The sequence below is a fragment of the Asterias amurensis genome, chromosome 12 (assembly GCF_032118995.1).
Source record: "Asterias amurensis chromosome 12, ASM3211899v1".
Classification (NCBI taxonomy): domain Eukaryota; kingdom Metazoa; phylum Echinodermata; class Asteroidea; order Forcipulatida; family Asteriidae; genus Asterias; species Asterias amurensis.
Window position 1 is genome coordinate 2205945 of NC_092659.1, and position 11369 is coordinate 2217313.

The window sequence follows — 11369 nt, forward strand, 5'->3', positions numbered from 1 at the left end:
GAGGCAATGATTAGGCTAAGTACGATTTGAAAAAAAAGGTATTCTTTTAGAAATAATACACACTAGGTTGACTAGGACATATCCGAATAAAAGCAGCTCGAGACGATTTTACTCAATCATTATTTGAACAAATACGCCAAAATGTGTTGTCTGATCTCCCATGTAGTTTTGGGTCTATAATGTTCATATTCCAGCCGGGGTCCGATGGCGATAAGTTGCTTGGTATACAGAAAACAATATACCAAGATACAACTGTTTCACAAAGAGTAAGGACTCATCCTAACATAGGACTAGTCTTATGAGATAATAAAAACTCAATGTTAGTCCTAAATAAAGAGGAGTAACTCGTCCTAACTCGATATAGGACTAGTCTTAATAACTCTTTGTGAAAACCACCCAGTTATAATGATAGCTACGAGTTTACGTCAAGACAGCACCCACAATGTCATCCTGCAATAACACAAACCGCGCCATTTTTCGGCATCTGCTTTTTTGGCGGGAATGTATTTGAATTTGAGCAGGGCGTGTAACCCTATGAGTTACAAGTTTGCTGCAAAGCCAAACTGGAGGTTGATGGAAGTGTCGTGGCCGAGCGGTTAAAAGCACCGAATTCAAACTCTGGTGTTTCTGATCAGCAGAGTGTTGGTTCGAATCCCCAGCCGTGACACTTGTGTCCTTAAGCAAGACACTTGACCATTGCTTCATCCTTCGGATGGGACGAAAAGCCGTTGCTCACATGTGTTGTGTAACACATGTAAAATAACCCAGTGCACTTATCGAAAAGAGAAGGGGTTCGCCCCGGTGTTCCTGGTTGTGGCTGCTGTATGCGCCGTAGCACCTTGTAAACCCTTATAAGGTGCTACATAATTGGTTCTCAGAATCTGTAAGTTTGTATATATTCAGCGCATTGAGTACCTTGTTGGTAGATACATGCCCTATAAGACTTCGATATTTTTACTAATATTACCCACATCGTGTACATCCTAAAATGAGATAAATAAATGGCTGTACGTGATGTTTATTTTATGACCAGAGGGTTATTTTGTGAGAAAAAAACCACCCCCAGACAAAACAATTATTACCACATACGACAAGTATAGACACTTCGTTTGTACTGAACGGCTTGATCATCCATTTATTCTAATTTGATACACATATACCCCCATGCTGTCTAGAGGCAATAATGTTATTTGAAGCTCACAGTATTGGTCTTAAATCGATTACGGTTTATTTTGTTTGTATAACATTGTTACATGTGGCGATCGTAAAAGTCGACATTATCAATACAGACAATCATTTGACACAATCAGTTGTTTATGTTGCAATCTTCGTTAACTCCGTTTGTGGTTGTACCGTTTAACTATGCTGTTAATAAATCGTGTCGAAAGAAAGTAAATACCCAGTGTCTCATAATAAACACTTTGTAGACCCAGAAAATGTAATAACGAATGAAATAACAATTTATTGTCTTCATCATTTGCAAAAAAATTAACTACATTTTACGTAAAGTAAAGCATGTGCCTTTTTTCGGCACAACTCAAAATTAGTGTCGCATTGTCACCAAAAATGATAATTACTTATGTTTTTTGTTGGCACATAATTCTTTTACCTGTTTGTGCTGATTCATGTAAAAAAATGTATCCAAACTAGGGACATTTCCTCAACAAGTTTATACTATCAACATCTGATAAGCTTCACACTATGATAATATTAATGTTAGAAATACTTGCCAATCTATGATTCTACCTTCAGATGATCAAAATTGCCAAATATGTGAAAGTTTAAAATTGTAATAACTCAACAACTTTGAACTTTAGCATATTATGTTAATGCTGATGCGACATAAGGTAAAAGTTATTGTTAGTTTCCCATGACTGCATAACACAAACGAACAATACTTTCAACTCAACAACCTCACAAAGCTGCAGGTGTCCAAACAAAAGTGCCGGCATGAGTCTATGGTTTGGTATGACGAGGGGAAAAAACAAACAAAGTTTTGTAAAGTTTTGCCTTCAGTTTGCACAAAATTGTTTCTTTGACAGACTCGTTATTACTATAATTATATTACACATATAATACCAGCAGAGTCAATTTCATGTGATGTTTTTTACTTTTGACTTGAAGTCAGAATAATATTTTTTTGTATCATTCTTTATTTACACATTGATACAAGTACACCATTACAAACAACGACAACAACATGTTAAGTGGTGTATACAGTATGTTAGTAGCTTGAATGACTACCCATATAAAGTGACGACTTTTAACAGGAAGCTGTTTGATTTAGTGACATTCGCTTGATTGACACATGTTTCTACAAGGTCATTAAAAATAGCGCATTTCGTTATATGTGCTTATTCGTAAAAAAATAATAATAATGTAACGAACCCACAATTTGAATGGTTTTAAGATTGTTATTTGTGGGAAAAGGGTGGCCGATTACTTTGCAGCTCCCGTAGTAGGAAAATGTGCTATTGAGAACCAACCGGTAGACTTTATCCTGAGTAGAAGTTTGTCAGCTTCGTCCATAGTTCGCATCTGCCTCCCTAGAAGTCGCAGGAAACCGACTGCGTGGTTTTGCCAGCGGGTGTTGTGGTTCTACAATGTGGCTGTATGGGGGTAATAACAAAGACAACTAAAAACAATATAATATATATTAAATTTGCATCGTAGGAAAGAGAATTTAAGTTTTGGTTTTTATCCTACACCGATGAGTGTAAAGTACTGTATACGTAGTTCTCGGAAAAGTACTGAGTATACAATGCTTACACAAATTGCTGTGTGGGTAAAAAGACAAAAGAAAAATAGTATGCTTGGGAGGACATTATGTTTTATTCTGGCCGGTAGGCTACTTATGGTGTATCTTTGCTGCTAAATAAGGTTGTGGCTAAACCATGAATAGTTGAGGTTCTTTTTATAACAAATTTGCTGTAAAGTTAATTGATTGCAAGCGAATTAAAAAGAGCCTGGAAATACTGTTTGTAATGGTCATTATCTTATGTCGTTTCTAATGCAGCGACACTTTACCTTAGGTTTGCCAACGAAAATTGTACAAGTTTTATGGGTGGGGTCCGTGTCAGTTTATAATATCCGCCATGTTTGATATTTTGACCGGGAGGTGTCACTGGTTGACGGATATATATTTGAAGAGACTGAATGAGCCATTTTGACGATTACGTCATTTAAAGCTAATTTATTGACACAAATTATGGTATGTATGTATTTGTCTCTGAAAAACACAGCAGAGGTTTAAGCTTTTTACAATCTAGTATCTAGAATGCCATTGTGGTAAACAAAAACGTGAGCCGGAGTAAGGCGTTATAAACTAAAGACACGTTGATACCCAAGCCTACATCTGTATGGACTCTAAAGGGGGTAACCCTGTTCTAGGCCCTGGAAACAAAACAAAAAACCCGTTGATTTGTAGCCGACACATTGAAATGGCCTTAACAAAAACGAAGAGAAATACTCATGAAACTCACCCCTGCCATCGTTAGGTAACTCACGTCGGCCTTCAAAGCCACCATGCAATTCTTCATGGTTGTTCCTGTCATATCTTGACTCAAACCAGCGCAGATGTAAATTTTGGTACCTATCGAACAGCTCGCAACATCTGCACAACCACACTGTCTTAAAAGTCAAAATAAAAAACAGGATGAAACTATGTTATTTAGTTTAGCTTCAAAGGCACTGGACACTATTGGTAATTTTCAAAGACCAGTTTTCTCACTTGGTGTATTCCAACATAAGCATAGAATAACAACCCTGTGAAAATTTGGGCTCAATTAGTCATCGAATTGGCAAACGAATAATGAAAGGGTGTATATTACAATACTCGAAGGCTTGAAGTATTTTATTATTTGAGTGAGAAATCACCTCTTTCTCAAAAACTACGTTACTTCAGAGGGAGCCGTTTATCGCAGTATTTTATACTAGCAACAGCTCTCCATTGCTCGTTACCAACTAAGTTTTTATGCAAACAAAACAATTCTTTTGAGTAACTACACTTAATACTCACTGACTATTAATAAATACAGTTCTCTATCTGGGTAAACCTTTGGATTTGTGAAGTTTGTGCACGAACACGCAACAATTTCTTCAACTGTTATTTCAACTTATTCTTGTTGGAGATTTGCAACGATTTATAGCACAATCACCATGACGCTTTTATGGTGTTTGCAAATAAACAATTCAAAAGATACTTTGCAATAAAAAAAAATCAAGTTTTATTGTTAAAATCCAGTTTAAAAAATATGTTTTTGTTACTTACTTTTCTCACTCGCCTCGTATCATTAACTGCTGCATTTGTATACTCGTTAAATCGATAAAAACTTCCTTTTGTATCATCCATTTTACTAAGTTAAGTTCTACAATTCTTTCAAGAAAATATTTTGTCGTATGCTTCCAGAATGGTGACTGTGTTCTTCTAGGTGTAGTTGGGTGAGATCCTTTAAATAGGGCCTGGTTTGATCAAACGAGTTGTCAAAGTCCGTTGAATTTACATAACTTAGTTTGCGCATGGACAATGCATTAGTTGGTTGAAACTAGCCTTTCTCTTATTATTCATATGATCTACCACAATCTCGTGTTGAGCACAATGAAGTTTTCCAATCAAAACTGTGCTAAAACATTGTGTCGCTTTTGAAAATCCAGAGGCACATTAGTGACGTAAGCAGTTAATTGATCAAATAAATGTTGTTTTATCTTTTGCCATCACTTCAAAATAACTTTAAATTTGTGGTGGCTGACTGGGACTCTATTAAAATATATGTGGATATAAATAATGTGAACCTCTTAATTACTAACACATCCAAGGGTTTTATTTAAACAAATGCACCCATTGTATTCTATCAATAACCTATTTTTGTATTAAACAATGAACCGACACCTGCTTCATAGGAAGTGCTATACCTTCTTTATACAACATCAAGACACACACGAGAGCGTCTAGTCTGATCCCCTATCTACGCGTGTATTTAAAGCTGCCGTACTGCACGTACACACAAGGTACACGACGGAAATTGTCTGCATTGGAGTGAGGGCACTATTGGTCAGTATGGGACTGTTACCATACAAAGTATAATAGGTTCTTCTTTGTCTGGACGCAACAACAATAGAGCCAAGGGCAGCCTGCCGAAAAAAGACGCAGCCTGCGTCAATTTTCGGCACATGATCCGTAGTGGGCTCTTTGCATTGGTGTAACTAATTTTGAACACGTGCATGACGTACATTATGTGTCCACGTCTTCTGCAAAGCCAAAATGGTGGTACCGTTTAGTTATGTTTTGCTTTAAATACCTGGTTATGAAAGTTAAAAATGAATAAGACAATAACATGAATATGGCTGGATCTGTAATAAAGCCGTAGTGTGTTTGTAAAATGGTTTTTACACACACTCTGGTTTTGCTACAGAACCAACCAGTAAGCTGACAACACAAACATGATTGTTTTAAACACAAAAAGACAATTTGACATTGCTGTTTTTGTATTAGATTTACATTCAAATTAATAATATATATACCAAACAAAAAGTTCAATGAAGAGAGAAGAACCCGCAAAACAAATACATACAAACCATTTCAAACTACGGTAGTTTGCACACACAGTGGCTTTGTATGGTTGTTTTGATAATTCGCTTCTCTAAAGAATTCTTCTGTGGGAAGTAAACCGAATAAAAAAAAACTAAGTAAGGGACCTTTGATCCTTTGTGTAAAGTCCTAACAAAAGATGGAAGCGATTCAACTAAAGTTTGTTTCATACTTAAAAGGTCTGATTTTAGTCTGAAAGTTTACCGTTCATTAAGTTCATACAGTAACCATTTTCTTTCTGTAAAATAAGTCCCTCTGCACAGAGGGTCATATTCGAGAAAACTGAATGTGATAACCACCACAATGTATTTTACATGCGGCAGATTGTACCTAGTTGTCACTATTGTTGTCACCTCACTCACAACCTGGACTAAAGGGTCTACCGTATACGTTTGTATGAATCTTGAATCTGATAATTAACGGTATTACAAACTTACGGGGTGAGAAGAAGTACATCAGCTTTGGACAGTACAGTGAATTTTGCGAAATACTTGTCTTGGAAAGGGCTACTACTGGAAAATATTCACTTTTCATATATATGTATATATCACTTTTTAATCCCCAAATAAAATGTGAGAAGCGTTACCGCAGGAACGCTTCTCACATTTGGATAGTACAGTGAATTTTGCGAAATGGTTGTCTTGGAAAGGGCTACTACTGGAAAATATTCACTTTATATATATATATCACTTTTTAATCCCCAAATTAAAGGTGAGAAGCATTACCACAGGAACGCTTCTCATATTGTAAACCTCTTTAAGAATTATTCTTCATGCGTGGAAATATTCGCCCCTTAGTTTAGGCGATATCACAAAATCAAGGCCACCTTTTGAACTGAAATTTTCTGAGGTTAATGTTGATATAACTATCGAACAACTCCAAAAACCTAAGCTATACACTGCCTTTAAGCACAAATCTTCGAACGTTTGTTGTTTTATGTATATTATGGTTGACCACGAAATATGAAAATTCTCTGTGACTATTTTGTCAGCTCTACCCATTTTACACAATATCTTCAATTTTCAAACAGCAGAATTTAAACCACCCTATATTCTTGCATGGGGTAATATCTTTATTTATTTGTTTCAAACATTATAATTTTTCTTTGAGACTACAATCAGTTACACAATGCATTGCTTATGCGTCGGCGAGGCTACTACACACCATGACTGAATGTTTTTCCTATGAGTCACCCAAGTCTGTATTGTACCGACAGTTTAAAAACAGTGATGCATGACTGGAAGTAGTTCAAGGGCTTTCCTGGCAGGCGAAATACAAAAATGTGATGTAGAGGATGTTTTTAATTTTGGGATGTTATTTTCAACATAGACTTATAAAGTGCTTCACCAAACAAAAAATGTTTATAAATTCGATATTGACCCATAAGACCCATAAGTACTGGGTATACAGTGCTAAATACACATCTGTGTAAGGGTATCAATTAGATATATTATTTAACCCAATGCAAAAATACCATCTATAAATACCCATTATTATTTCAATCTTTGTAATCAGAGGATATTTGGTTTGTTTTAAGTTTCACTTTGAAAAATCAGCAAATAATGTTCACCTCATCATACATTGAAATTGATGTTTTTAATGTTTCAAAACATTATGCGTGGAACAAGCCGTTGTTTAGTTTAGAATTAATTTAGAAACAGGTTAGCTGAGTGGATAATTTGACCTCTATTGACCTCTTAAGGACTCCCACCTCAGACTTGGAGTATTATATTGCATGGGGATTTGGGTCATCAGTTCTTAGCTTATTACGTCGGGTTTTCTCCATTGGGATTTTTCATCCGTCATCTAAAACTGAACCATCCGTCTCCCTCCCCCCGATTCAGTTTTTGCCTGAGTTTTTGTTTTCTTAAAAATAAAAAGTAAATAAAAATCTGTCAAAACTTGTAAATTTGAATGTTGTCAACCTTTTGATTGTTTTTATTCAGGTTAAATAAAACAAAATAAATAATAATGTTATTGACACTAATTGTGCTATTCGGTGTATACACAGATTTTTGAGAAAATGTCGAGCTGGTACCATTTTTATTTCAGAGTTCTTCATGGTGTCCTCTGACATATTTTATCAGATCCTCTGAAATAAAACAAAATAATTTTTTAGCCCCTTTCCAACTTGTAACTATTGTGTATGTCTAAAGATTTAAAATAAAAATAAATGAAATAAACTCCCTGTGTACTGCTCAAGAATGTAAAGAAAATTTGAACCTTTAAAATAAATTGCTGTTAACAATTAACCACATATTTGTTTAACAAAACGTATGTAACTTATTAATTGTTCTGCTCAAAACAAGCAAGTCTAACTAATTTTAGTGAACAATCTTAGTGAAATATGCAAATTTTTCATGGCAAGGGGTTACATTTGTGTATAGTATCTAGTGACTCAAAGGTTAAACATATTCAGCATTCTTGTGGTGTTTACTTTTGTTTGTCAGGTCAACCCGATGTCTGGGTAAATAAAGATGTCATGTCCAATTTGATCGGTTTCTACTACTGCTATCGTTTGTGGCTTCAGCAGCAGTGTTGACAAATACAAAAATCGTGATCCAATGCCCATAAGATTTTGATAAAACACAGCCTTATTTAAAATAAAATATAGTAGGCATTTACTCTCATGGCTTAAATACTCTTCTGTGGATCTACAATTGTTTTTACTTATAAGGTTGTTTTGTTTAATAGTAAGTTTTTTTGTGGGGGGGGGGGGGGGCGAGTTATTTTGGTGGTTTTTTTCAGCCTCAAATATTACATTCGTAACACTTTAACTAGTTTTGCTCTTGCAATTTTGCCAGGGGAAATCCTCAGATCCTCTTTTTAATATTGGATTTTAAACATAGACTTAGGAAGTACTTAAACAAAATAACAAGAGTTTTGAGGTGTGCTAATTTGTTTGTAGTTAATATGTTAACCCATGACACCAGAAACTGGATACCAGCCGTAAAGTCCATGAAAATGTTATTGTTACAACTGGTGCCCCACTCGTTGTTTTATTTTGTTTATGTTTTATTCAGTCAATCAGTTATAATATAATTTAAAATGCACAGAATAACAGGCAGTATTTAATACACATCTGTGTAAGGGGAACAACATTTGAAACACTACCTATTTTTGCTCTTTCAACTACCCAATAAAATATTATGAAGTAATTTCTTTTCACAATGATATAATAACAGATGTTTTCATTGCAGTAATTCCCAGTGTGACTTTGGCGAGGGCGTCATAATTGTTTGATGAATTAACTATTTCCTTATTTAGTTATTTGGACAAATTGAATTATGGAAGAGGTCCTCACTCAATTAAATGTAACCCTTTAGTGAGAACGACAAGTGCTAGCATGTTTTCACATGCCTTAACACACGGGGCTCAATATAATAAAGCTTGTAAGCATAAACAAATTGCTTAGCACAGAATATCTTGCTTATCAGAAAGTGGCTACCAGCCAAAAGCTTCGTCAAGTTTGCAATGTTACAAATGGTCCCCCTGGGTGCAGCCAAATTGGAGGGTCCTAAATTTACTTTGTAAACTTAGCATTTGTTTAGGGAACTGTATATGAATCATAAAATGTCTAATTTTTTAAATATATTTTGTGTAGTTTAACAAAATTCGTTAGGAATGCTAGAAAATATAATTTTAAGTTGATTTAATTTAAAAAGTTTTGTTTTTAAATAGTTTACATCGTGAAATTACAACCATATTATTGATATCTAAATATAAGGCATCAATCCAGTTATTTATTCTGAGGGAATTTACGAAAGTTCGTTAAAAATATTTCACACAAAATAACAGATGTTCAGACATGGTGTTTAATAAGTTTCTCACCTTAAAAATCAAACACTTGTATTTCATTCAATAAATGCTGCCCTAAATCTCGTTATCGGTTTTTCCCCTATTGGTGTTGCAATCTTACTAGAAATTACGGTTAACGTCATGGTCTTTTTTTATATTGCCTCCCCCCATAAAAAAAAAACACCCCAAAAAAACCCAGTATCCATTGTAAATTTTGTAAGGGTTGAATTGTGAACAATTGATGTCGAAACAACTCTTCAGAAATGTTCAATACACGATATGCACAGCTTGTTGTAAACATCTTTTGGTTTTCCCCAAAAATCTTTCGCAATGCCTCTGTTTCATATCATGGGAAAAACCAACCTTTGCAATAACAGGTTTTGAAAAAGGCTTTGGGTATCCCTTTCATTAATATCTGCAGTTACTTTTAAATCGCGGTACCCCCTCTGATTTCCAGCAGAACATCACCTTTCCCAGAGGGTGCACTCCTCAGGAGGTAACTGCGGACTATAGTAAATATCACGCGCTCAGATCATGCAGTTTATCCAATCACAGCCCGCCAAGTATGGTACCACATAAAGGCGCCACCACCACCTGCCATTGACCTCTACTTTATGAAAAAAAAACATGCCGAAAATAACAGCGCCCAATTTCATACAGCTGCTTAAGCAGAAAAACATACTAAGCACACAAAAGTTATGCTTATCAGAACAAGGTTACCAGTCAAGCTACCATGTCACATGTACCATTTGAGACTGGTATCATGCTAAATTTTGCTTAACAGAGCTTTGTTCAGCATATTTTTCTTTCTGCTTTAGTAGCTTTATAAAATTGGGCCCTGATTGCCGTTCAAATACTTGAAAAAATCAGTAAAAACGCCGAAAAATGGCAACTTACATTCATTCTCCCTCCAATGGCCCTTCTTTCATCACCCTTGTTCGGTAAAAATTACTAAAATCAAACATCAAAGTCACCCTTGTTTCACTTAACACTCATCTTTCAAAATGGACATGATTAGGCCGAACGAATCAACCCTCTCAGAGCAGAGATATATTCAACCTCATTTTTACGAGGCCCCTTTCATACCGCCCTCAAAAACACAGGTTGAAAAAACGAACAGAGAAAGACAGACACGGAAATGAACATGAATACATGCATATAGATTTGTGTGAAAATTTTTACAAATCTTACACAGGGTAAACACATTGTCAAGATACAGTTTGGGCTATTCAAAGAAAGGAATGGGCAAAAATTATGAAGAAAATTATTTCCAGGTTTTTAGGTGTCTCTTCGTAATAATTCGTCTACTTCCTTAATTCGTAAAATCTGCCGATATTCATTACTTATTCGCAATGGATTGTATATGAACCAAATCGAATAAATAACCACTTCCTGAAAAACACCATATACAAATATTGCTTTCCAGTATAGAACCCCACCTAAACAACCATTGATGGCGGTTAATTCGTTAACAGCAACATTTATAATTTACGGTGGGCTATGCATAGCGCCGCATTCGTTTCAGAGCTCCCAAGTTCACATAGCCAGACAACATAACGCGTTATCTTAATGCATACAGACAACTCGCTATACCACCAATGTACCTAATGTCCCTTGTATTATCATAATGCAAGTTTAACGGAAAACCCCGGTATTGAGCAATACTTTTTTTTCATATCACAAACATAAGGAAAAAAGTTCATCTAAAAATAAGTGGGTTCGTCGGTATGGTAACGGCCATTGATATTATAATATAAGGTTAAATCGGCTGACCCGGACGGCACGGTTTGATTATTTCTCATCCTCGACACGTTTAATACTGCGCCGGTCCTCCCCCCGCGCGCCCTCATAGTTTCGGCAAGCCCGAGCATTAATCCAAAGGGAGTAAGTCTGAGCACAGGAAGAGCTCCACTTTTGTCGCCTTTTGGCGCTCATTTATTATTCCACGTCTACTGATAACTATTGACATTTAGGGATTGTCTCA

General features: G+C 35.6%; 1 long non-coding RNA gene across 1 annotated transcript; it reads right to left on the minus strand.

The window, feature by feature from the left end:
- Positions 1–1125: 1125 nt before the first annotated feature.
- LOC139945072 (uncharacterized) lies at positions 1126–4412 on the minus strand. Its single transcript, XR_011787052.1, has 3 exons — positions 4271–4412; positions 3483–3630; positions 1126–2609 (listed from the first exon to the last, which is right to left on the minus strand). It is a non-coding gene; the product is annotated as an uncharacterized lncRNA (long non-coding RNA).
- Between the last annotated feature and the right edge of the window lie 6957 nt (positions 4413–11369).